This window comes from Ursus arctos, chromosome X (genome assembly GCF_023065955.2).
Source record: "Ursus arctos isolate Adak ecotype North America chromosome X, UrsArc2.0, whole genome shotgun sequence".
Classification (NCBI taxonomy): Eukaryota; Metazoa; Chordata; class Mammalia; order Carnivora; family Ursidae; genus Ursus; species Ursus arctos.
This window is the reverse complement of record NC_079873.1, coordinates 7177904-7194156: the sequence shown is the minus strand read 5'-3', so window position 1 is coordinate 7194156 and position 16253 is coordinate 7177904.

Below are 16253 nucleotides of genomic sequence, written 5' to 3'. Positions count from 1 at the left end.
CCATTCAAAATAGTTACTAAGCCCCAAAACAGTCCCTAGGAAATTTAAAAAACACAATAAAGAAAACCTATACAGGAGTGGAGATCCGGAGCAAGAATGGCCTGATTTCGAGTCTTCTAGAGGGGGTGGAGGAGGTGAGGACAAGGGGGATTGGAGCAGAGGAGTGAGGCTTTTCAGCGTGGGCTGCAGCACGCCCAGCGGTCGGCCCGTAAGTCTATCCCCAGCCCCATCCTGTGGCTCCCAGGACTTGACTTTCTCTGGTTAGAGGGACGAGCCCTTTCGATGGAAGTCAGTGCGCTGCAGAGTGGTCAGTGGTCACGGGTCTGCAGCGTCCGCACCACCTGCGAGCTGGTTAGAAATGCCCGTTCTCCAGGCCTCCCCCCAGGCCTCCTCATCAGGATCTCGGGGCGTGGGGCCGGCAGGAAGTTCTAACAGGCCCTCCCGGGCACTCCGGTACTGGCAAAGCTTTGTGCAGCGAAGCTCGGCTTTAGCCAGACCCCTATCCCATATGAAAATGCACTTACAACCTGAAGTGTGCTTCCGACGTAACATGCTTGAGAGGCAGCCTGATGTAATGCAAGGGTTCTTCACTTGGCAGAGCGTGAAAATCGCCTTGTTGTTTACAAATCTGAGTCCCGGACCCCCTTCTGAAAGATTGGGGATGAGAAGGTCTGGAGTGTGGCCAGGACTGGCAGCCAGTGCTAGAGACATGGAGCTCAGCACCTTTTCTATAAAAATCAGAGAGTGCATTATTTGGGGGGTTTGCGGGACCTACTGTCTCTGTGGCAACTACTCCACTCCACGGCTATGGAGTGAAAGCAGCCACAGAGGCTATGTAAATGAATGGGTGAGGCTGGGTACCAATAAAACTTTTTTTACCAGAACAGGCGTGGAGCTGCCTTTGGCCCTTGGCGTCATTTGCCAACTCCTGCTGTAACAGATACAGTACTGGACGCACCACGGGGCGCTCGCCAACGTCTCCTCTCCCTGAGGACTCGGCGGCCCCTCGTGGCTCTGGGCCTCTTGGCTCTCAAGTCCTTTCCACCCTTGAATTACATCAATTCTGAAAGCACAGAACTCGTGGAGAATTAGTCACTGAGGGCTTAAGACAGGGCCATTCAAAGGTTATTAGAAGATTCTTTCATTCAACAGAGTAGGGCGTGTCAGTTCTAATGATTAGCGTTCCCTCTTTCATAATTTTGACTTGAATCAGCCCTTCTCACAAGTGACAGGTGTGGAAAATAGATTCCCTTTAATAAGAGTTTTGAAGTACATTTAATTTGAACTTTTGAAACGGAACAGACACCGCTGTAATTAATCACCTTTCAAAGTCAGCTTGAAGGGCATGCCAGGCGCTGCGGAGAATAGCCCACTTCCTCCTCTTTTTTAAAGTATTATTTTTAAAAATACACAAAATATGTTGAAGAAGATAGCTGCTCGCGATGATAGTAGGAGCATAAAAAGGGAGACGTGCAACTTGCAAAGTCCTTCTCCCTTGAGTATCGTTCTCGCTGTGGGAAGCATATTCAAGAGCAAAATAAAAATGGGGTTGAGGCCTTATGGAAAACCTTTCTTGTAGCTGTCCTGTCTTAACATGGGCGGTTTATGGAGAGGAATTCAGGTCTCCCTTTGGATCCTTTTCAGCCATGTTCTCCTGGGAGAATTATAAAAGCATGATTAAATAGGAAGTATAGCAATTAACAAGCAAATGTGTCATGGCCAAAAACCAATTACTAATTAAGGAGAGACACAGAAAAAATGATTTAGTGAACACTGGTGCTTTTGCACGGTCTATTTATTCTCAAAGCTTAATTTTTGATTATGGTCATTAGAGCTGTTCAATTTCAGTAAAGTATTTCAGTTAATAAAGCCTATAACTTCCCCAGTCTTATTTTCCCTCCAGCTTCCGCCCTCTCTCGCCTCCTGTTTTCTGTCAAGCTTCTCAAAGGGCGGTTCAGATGTTCCATTTCTAAGAAATCAGAGAGGGAGATAAACCATGAGAGACTCTGGACTCCAGGAAACAAGCTGAGGGTTACAGAGGGGAGGGGGGGTGGGGGGACGGGGTAGCTGGGCGAGGGGTATTAAGGAGCGCACATGTCGTGATGAGCACTGGGTGCACATACAACTAATGAGTCGTCGAACACTACATCAAAAACTAATTAGGTACTATATGTTGGCTAACTGAACATAATAAAAAAAATCATTTAAAGATTAAAAAAAAAGAAAAAGATGTTCTGTTTCTGTTTCCTCACCTCTCAGTAGACCTCCCCATGCTCCACCAGGCGTTCAGTGTCTTCACTCCACCACCGAGGTCACTGACGTCAGAGACAGTGTCTGCATCAATACAAATGTCCGCGCACGTTTCATTGGCTCATCTTGACATACGGCAGCTTTTGAGATGTTGACCACTTGTTTTTTAATCCCTCCCTGTGCGACGCCATCCGAGCCACCTCCTCCCGCACCATTTTGTGCAGAAGCCTCCCCAACTTAAATCTCTCCGTCTGATTTCTCTGCTGCCTCAGCCCCTTATCTTGACCTGCTTATTTGGTCGTCTCTTTCATACATCTGAAGGGCACCTCAAACTCCACCTAGCCAACACTGCTCTCATGCTCTCTCCCCAAACCTTGCCTCATCCAACCGGTTTCATGAACCCCAAACCACAGGTTCATGTTCGGTGCCCTCCTCACCCTCCATGTCCCATCCATCACCAAATCCTGTTGATTTTATCTCTTACATATCTCTTCACTCCTCTCTCTGTCTGCACACAACCTCCAAGTCCAAGCGTCCTTATCTCTCACTCTACACCTGACTTAACCTGCTGACTGGTCTACCTGTAAATCCACACTGCAACCCGACCCCCCAGGTGACAGAGCAGCCAAGGTAATCTTGATATTAGGTCACATCACACACACCCTCACCGTTCCCCCCCCCACTCCTCCCGTCACCCCCCACTCCTGACCCCCATATGTTGACTTTAAAATTCTCCCTGAAGCTCTTCCCTAATGCCCATAAGATTCTCCATGGTCCCTGTGTATTTCCCCAGTGTGGCCTTGGACCACCCTCCCCTTATTCCCTGCACTCTGGCCACACTGGCTGTTGTAGCCAGGCTCTGGTCTGCCACAGACCTTTACTCCCCTCACCTTCTTCCCTACCACTAACATTTCAGATTACTTCTCAACCCTCGTTTCCCTGCGAGTCTTACCCCGACCTCCCTGCCTGAGCCAAATTCCCCTAATCTCATAGAGCAACTCGTAATGTTTGTCACAGTTGAAAGTTGGTATGTATTTAAGTTTCGTTTACTAATTCTGCTCCTTTCCCCCCACTAGACTGTAATATTCCTGAAGTCTGAGGCCAAGACTGACTTAGTTCAATGTTTGCCACGTAGTATGTGCTCGGTAAATATAGAGTAGAATTCTAATTTCTCATGAGTGTGTTCTTACTTGTAACTTTCTCTTTAACCTACAACATCCACTATTCTCTCTTCTTAAAAAATTTTTATTTAAATTCGATTTAGTCAAAATATAGTATATTACTAGTTTCAGGGGTAGAATTTAGTGATTCATCAATTGCATATAACACCCAGTGCTCATTATATCATGCACCCATCACCCAGTTAGCCCATTCTCCCACCCACCACCCCTCCAGCAACCCTTAGTTGGTTTCCTAGAGTTAAGAGTCTCATGGTTGCCTCCCTCTCTGTTTTTGCCTTATGTTATTTTCCCTTCCTTTCCCCTCTGTTCATCTGTTTTGTTTCTTAAATGCTACATATGAGTGAAGTCATATGATAATTGTCTTTCTCTGACTGACTTATTTCGCTTAGCATAATACCCTCTAGTTCCATCCATGTCGTTGCAAATGGCAAGATTTCATTCTTTTTGATGGCTGAGTAATATTCCATTGTAGAACCGTACCACATCTTCTTTACCCATTCATCTGTTGATTGATATCTGGACTCTTTCCATATTTTGGCTCTTGTGGACATTGCTGCTATAAACACCGGGGTGCACATGCCCCTTTGAGTCACTATTATTGTATCCTTTGGATAAATACCTAGTAGTGCAATTGCTGGGTCATAGGGTAGCTCCATTTTTAACTTTTCGAGGAACCTCCATACTGTTTTCCAGAGTGGCTGCACCAGCTTGCATTCCCACCAACAGTGTAAGAGGGCTCCCCTTTCTCCACATCCTTGCCAACATCTGTTGTTTCCTGAGTTGTTAATTTTAGCCATTCTGACCCATGTGGGGTGGTATCTCATTGTGGTTTTGATGTGTATTTCCCTGATGCCAAGTAATATTGAGCATAAAGGCTAGTGTTCAAAATCTATAAAGAACTTATCAAACTTAACACCCCCCAAAAAACAAAAAATCCAGTTAAGAAATGGGCAGAAGACATGAACAGACATTTCTCCAAAGAAGACATACAAATGGCTAACAGGCACACTGTTCTCTTTTTAAAAGACTTACCTTAAAAAAAACGTCCTTTGTATTTGCAGAAACCACAAATATTACAGAATAAAAAATAATATCAAAATAAAAGGTAGAAAATCTACCTTCTAGCAAACTCCACCCTCTCTTTATAGTGACCGTAGGTCATCAGCAAAAATAAAACCTTAAATTTGGGCAAGTAAATCGCCAACCTGTGTCTTCTATCCCCTCCTGCCCACCTCCTGTCCCTGTGTTGTAAGGCTGGGGCTGTACTCACGTATTTCTCGCTTGCCAGCGCAGCTCATCCCACACCATAAGATAATCCAGGTGCAAATAAAATGGGCTCCGAGGTATCACCGTCAACCTGGGTCTTGGAGAAGATCCCCTTTGACCTCAGTGCCCCACCTCCTCAGTACTGCCACCAACTTCCCAGAAAGCACACTCCCTATCCTTCTCCACAGTATCGCGGAGTCCCAGCCTCCTTTCTCATTTCTTCCCAGTAGCTGGGCTCTCTGTCCTTGTACTCCCTCTGACTTGATCTCCAGCGCATGCACTGAACTTCCCAGGCAGGCAACAGCCCTCCCCGTGGAGTTTCACCCAATGCCTGTGTCGCCTGCTTGTTCAACTTGGTCTCAGGTCACCACCAACTGGGTGCTCCTGCCTGCTTGCTCCTATGGGCTTATTTCTGGTTTCATTACCTCGGGTTCTGCTCCAGTGTTCCCAGGTCTGCTGCCTTGCAGCCCCTTTAAAGGCACTGGTCACGCTCCTGTTTCCCAAAGACGGTAACTCAAGAACAACTCCAGGCCCATCTTCCCTACGCTACATTCGATCCATAAGAAACTCACATTGGCTAATAAAGACAGAGGTGGGTTAAAAGTAGCAGGATGGCAAACGAGATACCACGGAGCACTAATGAAAAGGAGGCCGGAGTAGCTACTTTAACAGCAGACAAAGTCGGCTTCCAAACAGGGAACATTGCCTGGGAGTCAATTCATTTAATATGCAAAGCATTCTTACTTTCTTTCCCTCCTATTCCCATTTTCTTTCACCCCCCGCCCCCCTCCCCAACCAAAGAATGAGAACAAGAGCAAAGACGGGGGCAGTTGAGGAAAACAAGGCCTGGCGTTGGGAAATTCGGAGCACGCCTGCCCAAAATGGAGGTGGCTATGCAGCCCTGGGGTTGGGCCTACTGCTTTTTGGAGTCTGTTGTCAGCACCCAATAAATAAGTTACCGTAGATGATGACAGAGACGAATATTCTCGGTTTAGATGCCCATGTCAAGCCTCGGGTGAGTCCATCTCGGTGAGGCCAGGTTCAGGAGCAGCGGGAGACACAGACAAGAACGAACGTCCAGCCCAAAGCACGGAACAAAGAGGCCCAGCAAGGCCTCTGACCTTGGCCCCTGGGGAACCGGTGTGCACAGAGAGAGGAGGGGAGGGGGTCCGCGTGGCAGCATCTGTTATCAGTTGCCTCTCGCTCCCTCCCCGCATTCCAGACCTGGAGCTCAGGACATCCTGAAATGGAGAAGCTTGCTGTTGGGGGGACGTTCGAAACCTTCCGATGATTGACTGGAAGCAGAAGTGCCAGGGCGTGAACCCTGAGCCCCAGAGTTCACGGGGCCGACGAGCCCGCAGAGCCCAAGCCCCTGATGCTGCCGGACAGGCACTTCTCATTAAGCAGGGCCGCTGGACCTGCTGCCCAAACCCGACGGCCGCCTGCAGGGAGTCAGGCCCGAGAGGCGCTTCTGGACCATCACGGAACACCACTCGGAGCTCCCGTGTGAATGACTTCGGAGAGCCACGGCACCCGCCGGGGCCGCCGGCTTGCAACGGCAGCTCCTTCTTCTGGAGGCTTCGGCCCTTGAAGCCAGGGTCCTCAGGGGACAGCTCGGACTGCACGAAAACGCACACGGTCGTGACAGCATCCGAGACACAAATGTGAGCAATTTTCCTCCAAGCCGTCAGACACGGCGGCAAAAACATCCCCCACGTGGGATGGCCGGGCCTCATGTCGCAGAACCGTCCCACTGGGGGGCCTGACATCATGACACGGTCCCAGCTCTGGAAGGAAGCAGCGTGGCCGAGCGTGCAAGTGCCCTGGTGAATTAGGGAAAAGCGAGGACTTTGTTCGTTCTTGCTAATTACGGTCTGGCTGTCAAGTTCTCCTTTTCAGTTTAGGCAGGATATTACGAACTTTGTTTGCCTGTGTATTTGGGGTCTAATGAGATCGCCAAGTACAGTCTTCTACCTTCATGGAGACAAAGGACAGGAAAGCCGGTATCTGCTGAATGTATTTTCCACAAACACTTCTTCCTCACCTCACTTGTTCTGTGGACAGAGTCTTCTGATGCCCTGTTTTCATCGTCGTTCAGTCTTTTCTCTAGCTGTCTCTTCTCGAAAGCAGGAGTTCTCCACCTCAGCGCTATGGCCCCGGGGGCGGGACAATTCCTTGTTGGGGGGCTGTCCTGTGCATTGTGGAATGTTCAGTCACATCCATGGTCTTCACTCCTCCCAGCTGTGACAACCAAATATACCTCTGGGCACTGCCAAATGTCCCCTGGGGGGCACAGTCCCTTCTGTTTGAGAACCACTGACCTAGATGAGTGCTTTAATCGTAATATCGACGTTACATCATTATAACATTATAATGTTACGTCTGCTCTTTCATAATACCATTCCTTCTGTCCACAGGATCTTCTCATGTCACCTTCCTACAATTTTCTATCCCCGCCTCTCTGCTCCCAGGTCACTGCATCACTTGCGGGTGACTGTCGATAATGCAGCCATTGTCCCACTTACAGGTCAGTGTCCCCGGTGTGCCCAGTGTGCTATCAGTAAAGTCAGGAGAGAGAGAGGCAGGGTTGTGGGAAGAAGGAACACTTCCAGCTCCTCCCTGGATCTGGAAGCTGCCAAGAGGCAAATACCCAGGAGATCTGATTCGAGATATCTGTGGGATTCAGATAGAAGGAATCTTTGTATACTTGCTGATAACATTATACAGATTTTTATTTGCAAAAAAAAAGAGGGGGTGAAGTTACAATGTTAGTTTTAAAAGCTACCTGAAAGGAATTTACTTAATCCCTCACAGTATTTCTGTGCACTGCAAAAATGCATTCTTTCTGACCAGCCCAGGAAATCCTGGCAATCAGACCTCCAGGGAAGACCCTGCCCCTGGTCGAGGCCACACCATCGCTCTGCTGTCATTACATTAAGCTTCTCTTCCCAAGGCTAACCTGAGAGAATAGCTTTTTGGCTTTTTATTTTGTTTTGGTTTTGCTATCAGCTGGAAATGTGTTCTACAGAGAATATGGGGGGGGGTTGCTTTTTGAAAGAATATGGTAACCCCAAAATAGAGCTATGATATTTTCTCTTTCCTTCCTTTCTTCCTTCCCTACACAGTTTAGAAGAATCCACAAATTTCTGCCTTCCTTCCCCTGAGGGATTTTTTTTTTCCTCTTAGGACATAAGCTCCCTTAAGGTAGGGATTGTGTTTATTATCTTTTCCTACCTCTGCTGCCTAATGCAGTCGCTAGTTCGGTGCATGTCTTCAGGGGATGTTTACTACCGAAAGAAGTAAGGAAGAGAGAGATTGGGGGAGGGAAGGAGCAAAGGAGGGAGGAAGGAAAATCGAAGGAAAGGAAACAAGAAAAGAAGGGAATTTGTTTCAAGATCAAAAGAATCACACAAGGGATGTTTGGCACAACCTGCTCTCATTTGCCGCCATATAGCCCGGAAGTTCGTAGTGCTTCTGGCCTCCAGCATCTCGGGCCGGACAAAAAGAAGCTACGTGTGGGTTTAGGTGATCCTAGAGACCCAGTTGAATGAAAAGTGACAGCAAGAGAAAATAAGCGACTGTAACTAGTCAACAGATGCCCAGCTTTTCGAGTTACACACATTCCCATTAACTTAATATTGGACAGGAGGACAAAGCTTCCACGATGGAGCCATAAAAGATAAACAAAATTAGAATAAAAGAACAGGCTTAAAAGTTCTCCAATCTGTCCCATGCCCTTCAAGCAAAAAACCAAACCAAAACAAAAACCTTTTAATTTTCCTTTTCTACAGACTTTTGACAGCAACTCCACTTCTTGAAAGGCCCTCTTGATACCACATCAATTTTTCAGCTCTCAAATTTAGTCCATTTTCTCCAGTCCAGTCGTGTATATCGATTGAAGAAAATTGTGAAAAATAACAAAGAGCACGAGGGAAAAAGCAAAGCAAAATAAATATCCATGGTGTTCCAGGAATCATTTAATCAATGAAATATTTCATTTCTGAAAAAAATTCGTTTCTACTACATGTTACTGTGTGAATCATTCTGCGATTACATCCTGACTCAAACCCTAATTCTTTATTCACCATTAATGAGAAGTGTTGTATATTTTTTGAAGTGTGTTTAAGTCTTATTTTAGGACATGGGCCAAAAGGCAACATTCTCCAACTCATTAACCTGCTCCATAAACTTTAAACCACTGTTTCCTACGGGAGAAAAACATACCTGGTAATAGAGTTACTATTTTAATTCTTTCCTTCTATTTCAAGACCGGTTTATCCCCATTTCATCTGAATGAAAATTACTTGAGAACGTTTCCTCCCTTGTGCAATAAGGGACTTAACAATTTAATTCTGGTTAAGAAATCCGATTGCTTCCACCGGTCACAGAACCAGAAGCCAAACAAGAATTAAGAACCAAAGGAAATGTGTCCTGATGGCGTAGAGAGGCCCATGGAAGGCGCTGCCAATCAGCGGGACCCACCGACCGATAGACCCTTCCGACCTCGTTAACTCCGAGCTGAGCTCCCTCTGGCTTCTGCCACAGGAGAAGGAAAGAGTGTGGCCCCCGCGCCGTGTTTGTCCGCAACCTTCTCCCAACCATTTCCTTTCCAATGAGGAAAGGGAGCCGTTGGGTTCAGTCTGTATGAGTTTCATTTGTTTTTCCACTTCAGGATTATGTTCTTTGGCTGGGAATTTGGGAATTCTGCTTCTGCAGGCCTCGGCCTGAAAGCCATCACTTCTCCCAACTTCTCTAGGCAGGAGCTGGCGTCCAGGCCACTCAAGGAAACTTCCCGGCTTTCAAGGGGGCCCACAGCCAGGGCTTTCTGCTCTGCTCAGGGAAGCCTGCTTGTGGAGGGGGGCTGCTTTCCCGGGCCTGGGGCTGGGCCCGTGCCCACATTTTAATGACAGGCTGGAGCCAAGTGCCTTTACTGATTGGGAAAGCTATATGCTTGCTTGGGGCTTTTTAGTCATAAACAGCCTTTGCAGGCATCGTTCCTGGGCTGTTTCTACCTCGGCCTTGGGATCCGAGCTAAATAGTCCGTGCGCTGTTATCAATGGTCAAAATACTCCACCAGTGTATTATTATAGGGCTCTCCCGTGTGGTCTGGCCTTGTGCAGAATCAATAAAAAACATAACCTCTGTCTTGAAGACCCTGTGCCCTGAAAGCCTGCTAAGCATATGTAGATAGGAAAGCCGACAATCAATCATTGACGAACATCTGAAACGTAGTAAAGCCTTGTTAATCCACCGTTGCTGATCCCAAATAGCATGTAATTCAAAGCAACTGCTGTTCCTGTCCCCCATTGTTCCGTAATGAAAATATTACATAACTCAGAACTGGCAATGCGATGTTTAGTTTTCCAGGTCCCTGGCATTTCAAATTTTCAGGACATTGCTCTAATTGTATGTGTGCAATTAAGTAACAGATACTATTATCCTATGTCCACCGATCGAGTTCTCTCCGAGAAGTTTCACCGTAGGAGCTACAACGGCACTCGTGTCTGATCAGAAAGCCGAGGCTCAGATTGTCTACAAAAAACTGTTAACACCAGCTAGAAGTCTAAGCATGGGTTAGTGACTCCATTTTTTTAAAGGAATTTGTATCTGATTTAAAAAACGATATATGTTTATTGCAGAAAGTTCCAATTTAAAGAATAGCACAGAGGGAAACAAAAAATATGCCCGCGATCCCACATGGAAATGCTGTTTTATTAACCTGAAGTTTACGGGGATGTTGATCCCAAAGAGATGGAAGGAGGGTGGGAGGGAGGGAGACAGAGAGAGAGACCCCTTCATTATCTGCTCCTTTCATTTATCAGAAACATGGATTCCTCCCTTATACTAATTTGGATCCGGGTAAGGAATCAGTGCAGCCGCCACTGTCAGCATCACAATGAACTCTATTTTCCATGAGGAGGGATTCATGATAAAGCAGGCGCAGCTCCCATTTTAATTCCTGAAGTAAAAAGAAACTCATGACAAGATGGCCTCGCACAGGAAGTGAAGATACAGGCTAAGCCCCAAGGACAACTTTGTGTGCACGATGCTGCCCTGGGGAGATTGAGTTCAACCAGTGGTTCTCAACTTGCCGTGATTTTCTCTTGCAGGGGACATTGGCGGTGTCTAGAGACAGGAAAGTTCTCGTCCCCACTTGGGGGACGTGCTACAGGCACCTAGTGGGCAGGGACCAGGGATGCTGCTATCGTGGGGGGCGCAGGGCGTTAGACTCATCCCACGCTCATCCACAGAGGGTCACAACCTGAGGGGCCACACGGCTGCAGAGAGGACAAGAGACCAAACTGCCTGCCCTCCCGATGATTCGGTGGGTGGAAGAATATTCTGACAGCCTAGCATAATGTTTAAAAGCCCTGCTGTGAGGACAAAGTGAGTGTAGAACGGTCTAGCGCCTGACACATTGTTAGTGGCTCCAGATATGGTGACTATTGCCATCGTGGGCTAACCCCGGTAACTTTGGACGGGCGGCTTCTAACTGAGAGGCAGACTGGAGATGTCCTCTGGCCATGACCAAGCCGACGAAGGGCTCTCAGGAAAAAATGGAGTCATTTCTTTAAGAGTTCATTTGCGATCTAAACAAGAGTAATGCATCATGGGGCTAGGAGCCTTTTTGGGTTACCATTGTTTTGTAATCATGGTATAATCAAATGCTAAATGAATTTGCGGTAAATGTTGTAACGATATTCTATTGAACAGTTTTCCAGCCAAGTAAATCTTTGGCTTTAGAATTCTAGACAGCTATCATCTGGCCGTCCTTCCCAGCATTAACTAATCACCAGTGAAAAATACAAATGTCATTCACAAATCATATCAAAGACGGGAACAGCTGGAATCAAATTCAAGAGACTGCATCATTTTATCATCTTGACATTAATCATTCTACATGGATAGCACAGGCAATCTGGAGCGAAGAATTATTTATGTTGCAATATAAATGTTAACCATTTAGGCCTTGGGAGACTCTCTTCCTATTCCCTCCCTCCAACCCAGAACACCCCTAGAGACTCAAGTCCAGGGGTTACACGAAAATGTTTTATGAAGCGTTATTTATAAAGTAGCCATGAGCGCTGGGGGAAAAAAAATCCTAATATGAACAAGGCTGAGTTGTCTGACCACCTAGATTAGGGGTCGGCAAACTACTGCCTGTACACCAAATCCCGCCTGCTGCCTGTTTTTCTCTGGCTCGTGAGCTCAGAGTGGGTTGGTTGGTGGGGTTTTTTGTGGGGTTTTTTTGGTTTTGTTTTATTTTTATATGGTTGGAAAAAATCAAAAGAATCAAAATGTGGTGGCGAGTAAAATTTATATGAAATTCACATTTCAGTGCCCATAAAGAAAGTGCCACTGGAACCCAGCCGTACCCGTTGGCTTCCATGCTGTCTCTGGGTGCTCCTGTTCCGTAACGGCAGAGTTGGGTAGTTTCAACGGAGCCCATACGGCTCACAAGTCACAAAATCTATATTAGCTGGCCTCTTACAGAAAAATCTTTGCCCACCCTGAGCTGGGAATCTAGGGATTCAACACTCTATTTTGTTTCTATGCAATAATTACGGACTTGACCCAACAGCTGCCAGGTTTTACCTGCCTCACCAGTGCGTCCCAATCGGATAGCACTCCAGAATCCTGGTGCGCAGTTACTTCTCCCCTGTCGTGAGTGGTCTTGGTGGAAAAGTAATTCCAACTTCTCTAGCCAACGCGTCGCTACTTCTGCCTTTGTGTCCTTCGATCTGCACTTAGGATTTCAGAGGGGCTCTGCCTATAACGGATTCTTCATGTATTCCCTTGACAAACATCTGGGGGAACATGTCCCATTTTCCAGGCACTGCGCTAGGCTCTGCGCAAGGTAGGCGAAGTCTACGCGCCTGTGTGGTGCACCTACCTAGGATGGCTGATGAACAAGCCAACAAATAAATGTGCGAGTACCTTCGGGGAGCAAAAGTGTTACACGGACAAGCGAAATGGATGTTTGACAAGGAGTGGGAGAGGTTGGTTAATGGAAGTTAGTGGTCAGGAATGGCATCCCCGAGGAGGCCATGTGAAACACACACTTCCGTTGACTTGGACCCAGAATTGTCGCAAGGCCGGTTTTTAGCTCAAAGGAGACGTGAAGGCTAGAGATAGAAAATTGCAAGTCCTAAGTCCACGAGGAGAAATTTGAATCCCTGAGCCTCCAAGAGAGAGGGTAGGGGAGTGAGGGAAATGTGATGTCCAGGGAAACCAAAGGAAGAAATGGTTTAAGGATGAAGAACTGACTAATGAGGGAAACGTCAGAGGCAGGCCTAGAAGCCATATGCCGGGCCTGGCTCCATGCGATTGCTGGGCCTTACAGTCTCCATTGCTGGTGGCCCTGACAGACAGTGGACAGAAGAAATCGCCTCAGTGTCCAGTCAAGCACATCTCCTTTCCCCCTTTTCCTGGGATGAGAAGTCAGAAGACCCGAATTGATTTCAATACTGAGGCGTAGGTGGTGGCTAAAGGACTCGCTGGACGGTTCTGGGGTAGAAGAAGCAAGAAAGAGGGAGTTGTCTACGCAGGTGGAAGCCACAGACCTCGTGTATGGGCCTCGCCCATGAAACCTGTCCCTTCACACTCGAACCCGAATCTGTCTACACCACTGCCAAGTGTTCAGTTTCCCAGAAGCAGTGTGGCAGAAAGCATCTCTGTCCACCAAACATTCTTCCACCTTCTCCTCAGTACGGAGTGGTCACTAAGAAATGGCCACTGAGCCAAAGGGCACATTTTCTAGTGTTCTCTGTGGTCACGTGTGAGCAGGTGACAGTGGGCATATTTCTCGTTCTGCCAAACGAGATCTTTTTCAGTGGAAACTTGAGATTTGACGTGGCCTTCTCGATGCTTCTCCCTTTTCCCTTTCCCTGAATTGCCTCGTCAAACAAGCAAAATAGTGAAACTCTAGGCAGAGTGAAGTCACAGTCAACATGTGTCATTTATTTGGGATCTATTAGTCTCTATATTTTTCATAATTAAGCAAATAATTTTCAACAACCTAATAAGAAGAATGTTCAAATCCTGAGACTTTTCTACTTTGGGACCAAAGGCAGGCGACCTGGAGCATCTGACAGCATTCTTTTGCCCATGACCTCTTTTGTTTATTATTATTATTATTTTAGTTCTTGGTGCTAAAAAATGTTTAACTAGGCTAAACCATGGGTGGGAGTGGGGAACTGAAATGAGCTTTCTCTAAATTATTTAAAGGTGCCCAGGAGCCATTCTGGAACACCAGTATTTGTGAGGTCCAACTGAGGCGAATGTAAATAGTGGCGTGCGCAGCTCACACGGAAAAGCTCTTCAAGTGGCAACTTGAAAGGAGGCTGATACAGAAAACAGATAAAGCCGGAGCCGTCTCATTACCATTTGCATGGGGTGCACGGAGCTCCATGTGCTACAGCCCCCTTCCCTTCCCTTCCCTTCCCTTCCCTTCCCTTCCCTTCCCTTCCCTTCCCTTCCCTTCCCTTCCCTTCGCTTCCCACAAGTGGCAGCCACAGATGTTCTGCAGAGCGGATTTGAAAACCATTAGGCTACACGACTGGAAGGTACTCTCCAAGGTCAGTTTGGTCTGCTTCCTTACCCTGGCAATCCTGGCAGGTCAGGGCTGGTCCAATAAGACCCAGAGGTTGCATTTGGAGAAGGGCATTTGGGAAAAGTCTGGATGTTTTGGAGCTAGAAGTTTGCTCCCTTCTGAGACCCCAACAAAACGGAAGCAGGGACTTCCTTAACCTCTAAGAGGGCTGAGCTGGGAGAGGGATGAGGCATAGAAAGAAATGGTTTATGGGAGATTCTGGAAAACACCATTCAAAATCACTTCTGACCCAGCCTTGGAAGCATGGGGCTCCAGTTTTTTGAGAGCCACTTTCAGAATCTAAAAGAGCAAATTAAATTGAAAAATTCGGGAAACTATGGGAGACTACCCCGTTTGGATTTTTATAATGGCGTGTCAGCATGGCCTCTAGCATTTCAGCTTCTCCTTCTCTTTGAATTCACTTTGTTACTTTCAATTTATATACACTTTTAACTTCTGAAGACTTCATATAATCACTGTATTTTGTTCATGTGCCCCAAACTTAAATTAAACCACCGGGACACCAAATTCATGGACTCTTTACACTGCATTTCCTTATTTGTCATACATTTTTGTTGCATTAATGGTCATGACTATAAATTCTTGATAATGTCAAATGAAGCATTATTCAATACAAGAATTTTTCCAAAGAAAAGAACTTTCATAGCTGAGTTTAACTCAAACATTTGTCTGCTATTTTTCCAGCTAATGATATTGACGTTTTACTATATTAGTTCATTAGAGCATGAAACTTCCTGTCTTGTTTTTGAAAAGCTATTTTAGGACTTCATATAAAAGTAACTCTATACCACTGGGACGAAGCAAATGCAATGGAACGATCAACCACTCGGTGGGAAAGAAGCCCACTGCAAGCCACGAATCGTTATTCTAAATGGAACACATTTTAGCCCACTCACCTCATAGACGCACTCCACACCTGACACCACAATAGGTTCCTCGTGACCTCTCTGAACGGTAGGGGGGGTGAAAAGTCGATCTTTGTTTTACTTGTTTGGTTTTCTTGGACAAGTTTGCTGTCCCTCTCCATAGGTCCGGGTAGATGTGTTAATTTTTCTAGAAGAATGTCTACCTAACCCTAGCAGATTCTACTTTCCTAAATTTGTTCACACCTGTATCTCCTGTCCCTCAAGCTCTTCTTAGAATGTCTTAAGCTCTCCTCCTGTCAGAGCGTGAGTCTAGTTTCCTCTTCTTCCTCTTGAACTTCGCTGAGCTTGTGACTGCAGTGACTTCCAAGGCTGCTTATTTTGCAGACGTTCACGCTTGGAACCCAGCCACCATGCCGGGAGGAAGCCCAAGCAGCTGCGGAGAGAGGCCATGTGTCACAGTCCAGCCCCAGCCTGGATCACCTGCTAGACACGTGAGTGAGCGAGCAGCTGGGTGATTCCAGCCCCAGCTGTTAAGTCACCCCAGGTCTTCGTCTCCCCAGCTGAGGCCCTAGACATGGTAGGGCAGGCACAAGCCATCCCGTCTGCCCTATCTAAATTCCTAGCCCCCAGAGCTGTGAACATAATCAAATGGTAGTTTCACAACACTGGGTTTAGGGTGGTTTGTTATGAAGCAACAGTAGCAGGAACACTGATTTTCCGTTCCGTTGTCAATTTAGTGACGTGGATGGTGTTGTTCTTTCAGTCCTCAGATATCTGCCAACAGCCCAAAATGTCCCGACCACTGTGAGGATACCAGAGACATGGAAACACAGGAGAGGTGGTTTTTGCATTCCCACGCTTTACATTTGACCAGGGAGCGATGGCTTGTAAACCAGTTAGTTTACAAAACCAAGAATAGTTGCCTTAAAAACCGAGTTTGCAAACCCACAATGAGTTTCAGGTACCATGAGGAGTTTGCAGAGCCCAGGCAAGAGTTTAAATAGAGGCCTGGGGGCGCCTGGGTGGCACAGCGGTTAAGCGTCTGCCTTCGGCTCAGGGCGTGATCCCGGCGTTCTG